General features: G+C 38.0%; 1 protein-coding gene across 3 annotated transcripts in view; it reads left to right on the top strand.

Moving 5' to 3' along the window:
* The first annotated feature begins 1,555 nt into the window (after positions 1–1,555).
* The window catches only part of Rab30 (RAS oncogene family member Rab30), a 58,016-nt gene continuing 48,542 nt past the window's right edge, over positions 1,556–11,029 (top strand). For 2 of the 3 annotated variants that reach the window (XM_068380491.1, XM_068380511.1), the window contains exon 1: positions 1,556–1,671. The gene's annotated coding sequence lies outside the window, so the exon portion shown is untranslated. The remainder of the gene's footprint in view (positions 1,672–11,029) is intronic. The other variant, XM_068380502.1, reaches the window with a different exon arrangement.

Raw genomic sequence — 11,029 nt, forward strand, 5'->3', positions numbered from 1 at the left:
TGAAACGTTAAATACTCTGAACGAACAAGGTAAAATGACAGTGGAGGTCCTGTAGAGAGTGGGGTTCCCTTGCTATATGGGACCGAAAAAGCAGCCATCAAAGTAAAGTTAAAAGCTCTTTACTAAGGTGTTGAAGGGAATAAGAGGCCTGGTGGCCCTCTGGACTCTATAAACGAACAATAGGAGTTATATTATCTATACGTGAAAAAACAGAACTTACTTTTCTTTAAGAGCAGATTTTTCCGGTCCTGTAAAGCAGGGGAACCCTACTCTCTATAGGACCTCCACAGTCATTTTATCATGTTCGTTCGAAAGTATTCAAAATTTCACATCACGTATAGCTAATTTACTGTTAAATCGCCACTATCGAAGTACTCACAAAATAAAAAAAAGTCTTTATTTTCCTCATGGAAGCCTTAGTATCTTCAATTATTTGGATGTCTCGTGGGAGCATATTGTATACAATCGAGGCCGCATATTTAAAGGCTCTACAGCCTACAGTAGACATATACATAGGTTCCAATATTTTAGAACCATCTGTAACTATTCTCGTGTCAACACTATTTTTTGGCTGCACAATATGTAACAATTCTCTTAGATATTTTGGACGTCCGGTTCTGATAACTTGATGGGTTACTGTACATATTTCAAACCCAATTCTCGCTTTAATTGGCAGCCATCGTTAATCAATTAGTATAGGAATGATAATTTCTTATTTTATAACACTTCTTCGATTTTACTATAACACTTCCTATCATGCTAGCTCTTTATATGTCGTTCTCATCAGTTTTTCATGTTTTGGGAGGAACGATATTATTTTTGGTAGCCTACTCTATTTTACTGGGTCAAGTTGTTTTTACTAATCACTGACAAGGTGTGATTCAAATATCCCCCGTGTATAGGAACAAGTATCTCAAATGCAACTCTAATTGTTGACCACCACTGCTTCACATATTTTGCCTTTACATATCATCTTCTTATCGTTATTATCTATTGTAATCATTTCCCATAGCATGTACTCAATTTTTTATTTAAATTAATTATACACCTGCCCATGGAGCTATTCCTATTATGATCATACGTCATACATAGAACGTAATTTCATTCTTTCATTGTAGCAACATGATAAGTCATTATTGCGACAATCTAATAGAAACAGTATGTTAAGAGGAATACATTTTAAAAGGTAGAATATTTCGTGTGACAAATGTAAACACAAGGGTTGTTTTCTCCAAGTAAACCTATAATAAATATACATGTATGATAATTTTGATAATAACTTTTGAAGAAATTTACGTCAAATATTATTATTATGCTAATGATAAAAATTATAAAACTACTGAAATTGAATATAATATTATGGATATAGCTTTATATGTAAAGAATTATACCTTTCAAAATTGTATTTGTGCCGAAAATTGATTCTAAAGTGAGATAGAATGCTTTAAATGTACTAAAAACAGCTTTAAAATTTTATCTCATAACTTTAGTATTGATAAACAATATTTCAGAATAAGAACAAGCAATTTACTATTTGTCGAGATTATACATTCGGGATCGATCGAGTGCCATCAGCAGACGACGTTTTCTGACAGTGGTGGAGGATCAAAGTTACGACTCAAACGCCACGCCCGTACCTCCGCCCTTGTCCGCCCACGACAATCATGTGAGGTACTTTCAACAAAATAGATTTTCATGATATGTTATAAATATTATTCAGTAGTTTTACGGAATTTACTCGCTAGCTGTCATTAGACTACACCTTTTTAAAATTTTCTTTGCCTCCTCTCACTGAAGTTTACGGTGGGATAGTATACCCAGTTTCTTGGCATTGTGTGCATCAAAGTCTTAGGTAATTTAGATTGCGAAGTGTTCGAAAAGTTGCTGTTTTATCTTGATATTGTATACTGCAAGTATTTATGTGAAGTATTGCGATACTGAGAACAACGTAATATCGCTAGTGTGGACATGTTGGATAAGCTGGTAAATTTACTGTAAACTTATGCTTAATTCGGGACATCGAAACATTTAACTACATTGTGCATAGAAATAACTGACATTCACCTCTGTCGGAATTGAGTAGCACAGAAATACAGGACCTTTTTGTTTAATATCAATACCCGATTTCTCATGGTTTCCCCCCACCCTGAGATTTTTTTTTTCGGTTTGGAGAAACCCCTAGAGTTATTAAAAGAGATGCTTCTGAATACACATTACTCACTTTTTGATACTTCATATTCCCTAACCTAAACTGGGAGTCCATATCACTTGAAAATGAGATAGTTGTATGCAACAGTATAACCTATCCTAATCCCAAGCCTAACCTAGGGCACTGGTTCCCTACTTACAAGGGTACTATCCCCATTCCATAATATAATCTACAATGTTTTATCACCTTAAAACCTTCATTTAACAACCTATGTATGTTCTAGGCTAAGTCATATAATCTACAATGTTTTATCACCTTAAAACCTTCATTAAACAGTCTATGTATGTCCTAGGCTAAGCCTATTATCCTTATGTTATTGCGAGTAAGAAGTTGCATTTGGTACTCAGCTAATCTGTGTGAATTACTCTGCACATTTTGCATTACTGAGAATTAAGAAACCCTTAAGCTTATTCACTGGTATCTATCAATAGATATACTGATGTAGAAGTCAAAAGATCAAACTACAGAACTAAGAGTGGTTACTTGGTTATTGCCAAAAATTAAACTATTCATTGCTTCTTATAATTAAACTTTAATGTGAAATTTGCCTATACAGGAAGGTTAAACAAAGCTAACATGAAACTTCTCATTAATTAAATGATTATTATGAATTGAAACCGATTTTCTGGAATTATACCTAAATAAAAAAAGAGAACCAATCAAAGTTTAGCATTAGTCCTGTTTTCTCTAATCAGTATTAAAGAAAAATAATGTTCTGTCAATTTTATCTGAAGTGTATAGCTAAAAAACTGAATCTGATCAAGAGATCTATCCCAAAACGACTTCTTTCTTCTGGCTGTTTTGACATATTTCCTTAGGAGTTCAAAGTGGCTCGTGAATAATAACGAAGTATAAAAAAAAAATATGATACTGTGCTTTAATTTGTAACCAAAAAAAAGAACTTGCTATAAGAAATGTGCGAGTGTTTACCATTTTGGCAGGTTTCTCTGTAAAACTAATAGGGGTAGATATATGATAGTTTTATTTCTAGCCAAATACATGAACCATATAGTTTTTCCTTCTTGCTATCTTATGTCTTATCCATTTCTGACTGAATATTGAAGAAAACCACACTTTCATGAGTTTTCCCATCCCATCCTTATAAAAACAATTATGGGAGATCCCAGTGGGAAACTGGGGTTATAGCTGGGGAAATACCAAAAACAAATAATTCGCAATGATAATAATGGTAAGAAATACAAAATAAACACAAGATAACCAGTTGGAAAAATATATGGTTCTTGTAAATAGCTTAAAATCAAAGTTTCATAATTACCTTTAATTCATATCACGTCCCGCAAACGGTTTTTGATCTGCCATGGCTGGCTTCACTCGCAAATAAAAGATATTATTGCTCTTTTGTTTTGGGAAGTGGTACATGGATGTGCCTGGATCATAATTAAAGTATCAGCATTACCTATAATATATCACATTCTTTAAATGGTTTTTGCTTGGCCATGGTTGTCTTCATTCGCAAATAAACGTAATGTCACTGCTTCACTGTTCTGGCAAGTGGTACATGGCTGAGTTGTGCATGCCAATCATGTGAGTTGTTATTTCAGAGATATTTTTGACTTTCAGGTAAACAAAAATAGTTATATACTGAACAGACATCGTTTTCAACATACAGTACAAGATTACCAAATAAGTTGAATTTACAATAAAATTAGAATTATATTGAACTCCTCTATGGGAGATTTCTTCTTCTGACAATAGTCTTGCTAGAACTGAAGCGGTTGTGAAAAGAATGGCTCTTTTAAAACGACATCCAGGACCACACGTCCAAATATTTAGAAGGTCTTTATTGGTTATAAAAGTCAGGTAATGATTATATAATACATAAAACAGAACAGCTGGCAAAAGCGAATGCAAGCAACATATGTGCAGTAACCCACCATCAGTCTCCCAAAAGTAAATAGTGGACATAGGCAATGGAATGGTGTTCACATTTCAATCGATCAATACGTACGGTAAGTCATTATGCCACAGCCCCGTTAATCTTGAGAGAAATATGACAAAGTAGACAAGCAGTTGTCCAATTCTTATAGTGAATTCCAATTTTGCTGGATATTAATGTATCATACATTAACCTATGATACTTTCATTTCTATTCAAACACATGAACCATATATTTTTCCTACTTGTCTTGTGTTTTATCCATTTCTGACTGTGAATATCAGGGTAAACCACCCATTTATTTTTCCTATCACCCATAAGAACAGTTATGGGGATCCCAGTGGGAAACTGTGGCTTAGCATGGGGAAACACTAAAAATAGTGATTTGCACCAATATTAATGGTCAGAAATGCATAATAAAAACAAGATAACCAGTTGGGAAAATATATGGTTTGTGTAAGTGGCGTGAAATTGAAATATAATTACCTGTGATTCACATCTCGTTGCTTTCTTTGTTCACAAATAAACATTATCTCATTGCTGCTCTGTTCTGGCAAGTAATACACGGATGAGCTGCTCATGATAATTATTTGGGTAATTATTTTGGAGATATTTTTTACTTTCAAATTAGCAACAATAGCTATATACCTTAGAGAGAGTGTTTTAATCACTATTGCCAGTATAGATGGAATTATACTAAAACTTTAAATAGATTGAATTCCCCTGTGCGACGGTAGTCATGCTTGAACAGAAGTAAAAGGGGAAATTAGGCTCTTGTAAAACAACATCGCGGAACTTATGCATAAAAGCTCTTAATTGGTTAAAAAGCAAGCTAATAATTACATAAAACAAAAAAACAGAGCTGCGTAGTAACCCACAATCAGTCTCTCAAAAGTAAACAGTGAACTTAGAAAATGGAATGGTGTTCACATTTTAGTCGCTCGATAAGTAAGTTTTTATGCTCCAGTCCCCTTTAATCATACAGAGAAAAATGCCAAAATAGCCAGCACTTGTCCATTTTTTATAGTGAATTCCAGTTTTGTCAGAAATTAACGTACCATTTGTTTCTACACGTAATGCAAACTCTCGACCTTCAATAGGAGTACAGTATAACATCGACAAAGCTGAAATGGCTGTTAGACTTTGAACAAGGTAAATACAGTATAGTTGGTCAACCCTTGCTTTGACTGTGGCTGCTGCTCTTGCTGACTTGGTTGTTGGAACTACACTAGTAATTACTTTCCCTTTTCATTTTAGCGTCATTTGTTTGCGATGTTTGCCCCTAGGGCAGACAAGCGGCTTTGCACTGGCAAAGAAGGCTGCACGTGTGGCTGCTATACAGTGTGAGTAAGCTAGAGGTGGACCTCCATGTGTTTTATGGTTTTTGCAGGGGAATACCTGTTCTCAAGTCATCCCCCTATGAGGAGTTTAGGTGTGTCGTCTTGTGCTGGGGCAGAATTCTCAGAGAAGAAAAAGAAGTCTAACAGGGATTTATCAGCATAAAAGGCCATGCCCAAGCTGATGTGGAAGGAGCTCTTTAGCTCCTTTTTTCTCGTCTTCAGGAATAATGCTGGCCGTTTCCCCTTCAGTTTCTTCCGAGGCTCAGTCCTCTGGAGGAACCCGTTGTGGGAAGGGAGAGTGCCTCCCAACCTCCGGGAGTGTTTCTTAGAAGGTGGTATGTCTCCCTGCTGTGATTACTGTTGATGACCCTGGCAAGACTTTGAATTTCTCTAGTTTGTTGCCTTCGCTTGGGATTGATGGCGCCTCTTCTGCAGAGAAACGTCAACAGGCACTTAAATTTACCAGAGCCCAGAAGTCTTGTGCTGCTTCTCTTCTGCCGTTACTCCCTAGTAGTAGGTGCCTGATGAGGTCCGAGTTGACGACTCTTGTTCAAGTTAACGTATCCCCTGCAACGGCGCTGTCTCCAGTGGTGAAATCCTCAACTGCTGGGGAGAAGAAAGTTGTGAAATGTCCCTGAACCCCTATGTCTTTATCTTTTCCTGCTGAATCTTAGTTTCCTTCTTTTGAGGTGCTGCCACATGATAGATCTTTGCGCACATGATCATCGCGTGCCGCTTCGAAGAAGAAGAGGTCACCAAAGCAAAGGATGACTGGTCATTTGGAGTCTCACAAGATAATGTATGATACCTCTGAAGGGTTTTGTGGGGTGAGTAATGCTACACTGAGCCCCAAGCTCCAGAAAGGAAGCTTAGTTTCTGTTTTTAGCCCTCACATGCAGGTTGCAAAGGATTGGAATCATAAGAGACCAATCAAAAACATTACTAGTCAGGACTCCTGTCCCTCACCTGCCTCAGGATAATTCCGAGATGCGTTGCTACTAGGAAGAAGGGAAGGACAGTAGACGTTTCCGACTCTTCCGATTGGCCTGTCCAGTGGAAGGAGGAGAAGCACTCCCCCCGCCGTTCTTGTACTCCTCATGAGAAGTGATCGCCACAAGCACGGTCACCACGAGAACTAAAAACGCGATTGGTCAGCATGTGACTGATCCACTTGGTCTGGGTATCCATGAGCACGATTGTCATTATCTTGTTGTCCACGATCAAGGAGATCTCGAGCGTTTCCCTCTTCCTCTAGGGACAAGAACTCTTGTAATTGTACTTCTTGTTCACATTGAATTAGGAAGTTGCAGGCAGCTCGGTCATGCTCCCCACAAGACAGGAAGGCTCATGCTTCCAAGTCTCGTTCAGAGTGTTGATCGCGGACTCCACAATCATGACATGAGTTCTGTGATCTGCACTCCTCCCAGATGCATTCCCTGAGAACACATTCATGATCGCCATGATCAAGATCACCCCGATCTGGCGATAAGCTTGCTTGAGACCCGTGGCCACGAGCATGTTCTAACAGGAAATCTCCTAGGTCTTTCTGCCTGTATTCCAGGAAACGTAGGGTTGAAACAGTAGCGTCTTTCTCATGACCTCTGTCGACGAAGACCAGTATGGACTGTTCTCCCCGACCATTCTTCTCCCTCTAAGAAGCTTGTCTCCTAGTGACCAAACTTTGTTGGAGAGGATATCCAGCCTTCAGGCCCCTTGATTCAAAACATTGAAGGCAACGGAGAATACTCCTGAGTCTTTCAACAGAAGAGGGAAGTCTCCTCTCCTAAGGCCTCGGGTAGGAAACAGCATGACCTAGGAAGTCCTCCGAGAAAAAATGTACTGTACAGTTCCTTGTGGCTCCGCCTAGGTTCAGATCAGTTTGTTCCTGGCTACCGATCTGAGCGCAAAGATGCTAGGTCCAGGCGCAAGACTGCTTCCAAAGAGGACAAAACCATAAAAAGTTTGGCTCCTGAAAGGTCATTCTCCGAGGAGGTAGATAGATCGTCTCTATTGTCTGCAGTGCGACTCCATCAAAGGGAAGAGTCGCACTTTGGCTGCTTGGTCTGAGGCCTACTGACCTACAGTAAGTTAGATGTTGGGACCCGATCAGTCCTACGCTGTGCTGGCAGAGATCATTTCCTCCTGTGCAGAATCCTCTGCTGGCAGGATTTCTCAAGATCCATCAGACTGCAACACTCCAGATCAGGTTCCTCTGCCTGCAAAGACAGACAACCCTGAGATGGTGTTGACCTTCTTGGGACTGATTCAGGAACTTAATGAGGGTGGTGAGGCATCATCCAAGCCCATAGAAGGAGGGTTTACATTGCTAGACCTGCGTTATGGTGCTTTGCAAGGTTCCCGTCCAAACCTCGACCTACCTTGGTCCATACTAACTAGGGCAGATCTAAATAAGGTAGACCAGCAGATTGCGGGATCAAAGAAATCTCTGCCGTTTAGCCTGTCTGGTAAGGTTCTTCCTCCAACACTGTGTAGACACTGAAGATTCTACATACAAGAAGATGCTCAACATACCCCTTTGCCAATCGATGACATGATAAAGGAGCTAACAAAAAGGTCATTGGTGGAGAGGCTGAAATATGATGTCACCTCCTTCTTGGCCTCTGAATCCACATCAATGGGATCATCCTTATTGGTGAGCCTTCAAGCTACGTCATTGATAAACCAATGGTTAGGGGTGGTAGCCCACTTTGCAATGTCCTATCTTCCTTTAAATGATCTGAGGAAGAAATTCGTGGCCCTCCTTCTTTCCACAGCTAAAGCAGTCACCTTTTAAGGGAGCCAGTTGGTCAACCAGTGGGTGAACTGGGTTCTCAAATGGAGGTATGTGCTAGGAGGTTGCTTCTCTATCCATGTGGGATAGAAAGCTGCCCTTGCATTTCGGAACTCATCGGTACTGGATGCGACATTTCTGTTCCCATAACAGGATGCCGATGCGAAGGACGTAAAATGAAGTTGGAGACTTATAGGAATAAAGGTACATCTAAGCCCATGATGTTTGGAACTTCTTTATCTTCTGCCTCGAGACTGGCAGCAAAGAAGCAGACGACTGTGCTAAAATCCAAGCCCACTCCTGCCCCTGGGGAGTACCTTAACAATTTAAGATTTTTAGATAACATAGTTCTATTTGGTAAATCAGGGAAGGAGTTGCAAAAGATGATAGAAGATTTGAATAGAGAAAGCAGAAATGTAAGACTGAAAATGAATATTAGTTAAAGTAGGATAATGTCCAAGGAAAATACAGAGACGGAAAATAAACGTTATGGACAAACCCCTCGAGATTGATAATGAATATTTGCACCTAAGAGAGACAGTAAGTGTTTCCCCAGGAAACGATACCGAAATTAAAAGAACAATAAGCATAGGATGGAGAGCTTTTGGTAAACAAAATGAGATTATGAAAAGTAAATTGCCACTTTAACTAAAAAGGAAAGCATTTAATCAGATGGTCTTACTATTATTAACTTATGCATCAGAAATTTGGAGCTTTACTAGAGCCTTAGAAAATAAGCTAGCTACAAATCAGAGCTATGGAAAAAGTAATGATGGAAATAACACTGAGTAAAAAAAGAGCAACATGGATAAGAGGGCAAACGAAAGTAGAGGATGTTTTAACAATATATACAAAAAGAGAAATGGACAATATGAAGAATGACAGATAAAAGCTGGACTTTAAGAATTACAGAATGCACCCCCAGAGAATGCAAAGGAAGCAGGGGAAGGAAGTGAAGACGATGGATGAACAAGCTAAGGAAATAAACAGACGGGAGTGGAAGGACATGTTTGAGGCCTTTGTCTTATAATATATATATATATATATATATATATATATACACAGTATATATATATATATATATATATATATATATATATATATATATATATATATATATATCACCATCATCATCATCATCATCTGTTACTAGTCCACTGCAGAACAAAGGCCTCAGACATGTCCTCCCGCTTGCGTATGTTTATGGTCTTTCCCTTCCAGTCCACTCCTGCAAACTTTCTTAGTTCGTCACTCCATCATCTTTTCTTCCTTCCCTGCTTTTTTTGCAATTTATAGGGACCCATTCTGTTATTCTTAATATTATATACTATCTGTCATTCTCATTAGCCTATATGTCCTGCCCATGTCCATTTCTTTTTCTTACATATTGTTAGAATATCATCTACTTTAGTGTGCTTTCCTATCCATGTTGCTCTTTTTCTGTCGCTTAGTGTTATTCCCATCACTATTCTTTCCATAGCTCTTTTAGTAGTAACTAGTTCATGTTCTAAGGATTTTGTAAGGCTCCAATTTTCTGATGCATTAGTTAGAACTGGTAGGACCATCTGATTAAATTCTTTTATTTTTGGAGAAAGAAGCCTTTTACTTCTCATAATCTCATTTTGTTTACCAAAAGCTTTACATCCCCTGCCTATCCTTCTTTTAATTTCGGTCTCCTGTCCTGGGGAAAATCTTATTGTCTCTTATTATTATTATTATTATTATTATTATTACTACTACTACTACTACTACTACTACTACTACTACTACTACTACTACTACTACTACTACTACTACTACTAGCCAAGCTACAACCCTAGTTGGAAAAGAAAGATGCTATAAGCCCAAGGGCTCCAGTAGGAAAAAATAGCCCAGTGAGGAAAGGAAATAAGGAAATAAATAAATGATGAAAACAAACTAATAATAAATCATTCTAAAAACCGTAACAACGTCAAAATAGATATGTCATATATAAACTATTAACAACGTCAAAATCAGATATGTCATATATAAACTATAAAAGGACTCATGTCAGCCTGGTCAACATAAAAATATTTGCTCCAACTTTGAACTTTTGAAGCTCTACTGATTCAACTACCCTATTAGGAAGATCATTCCACAACTTGGTAACAGCTGGAATAAAACTTCTAGAATACTGTGTAGTATTGATCCTCATGATGGAGAAGGCCTAGCTATTAGAATTAACTGCCTGCCTAGTATTACGAACAGGATAAGATTGTCCTGGAAGATCTTAATGTAAAGGATGATCAGAGTTATGAAAAATCTTATGCAACATGCATAATGAACTAATTGAACGACGGTGTCAAAGATTAATATCTAGATCAGGAATAAGAAATTTAATAGACCGTAAGTTTCTGTCCAACAAATTAAGGTGAGAATCAGCAGCTGAACACCAGATAGGAGAACAATACTCAAAACAAGGTAGAATGAACGAATTAAAACACTTCTTCAGAATAGATTGATCACCGAAAATCCTAAAAGACTCTCAATAAGCCAATTTTTTGTGCAATTGAAGAAGACACAGACCTAATGTGTTTCTCAAAAGTAAATTTTCTGTCGAGAATCACACCTAAAGTTTTAAAAGTCATACATATTTAAACAAACATTATCAATACTGAGATCTGGATGTTGAGGAGCCACCGTCCTTGACCTACTTACGATCATACTTTGAGTTTTGTTAGGATTCAACTTCATACCACATAATTTGCACCATGCACTAATTTTAGCCAAATATATTAAGGGATTCACCAACCCCAGATTTACATTCAGGGG

Source organism: Palaemon carinicauda, chromosome 1, assembly GCF_036898095.1.
Source record: "Palaemon carinicauda isolate YSFRI2023 chromosome 1, ASM3689809v2, whole genome shotgun sequence".
Classification (NCBI taxonomy): Eukaryota; Metazoa; Arthropoda; class Malacostraca; order Decapoda; family Palaemonidae; genus Palaemon; species Palaemon carinicauda.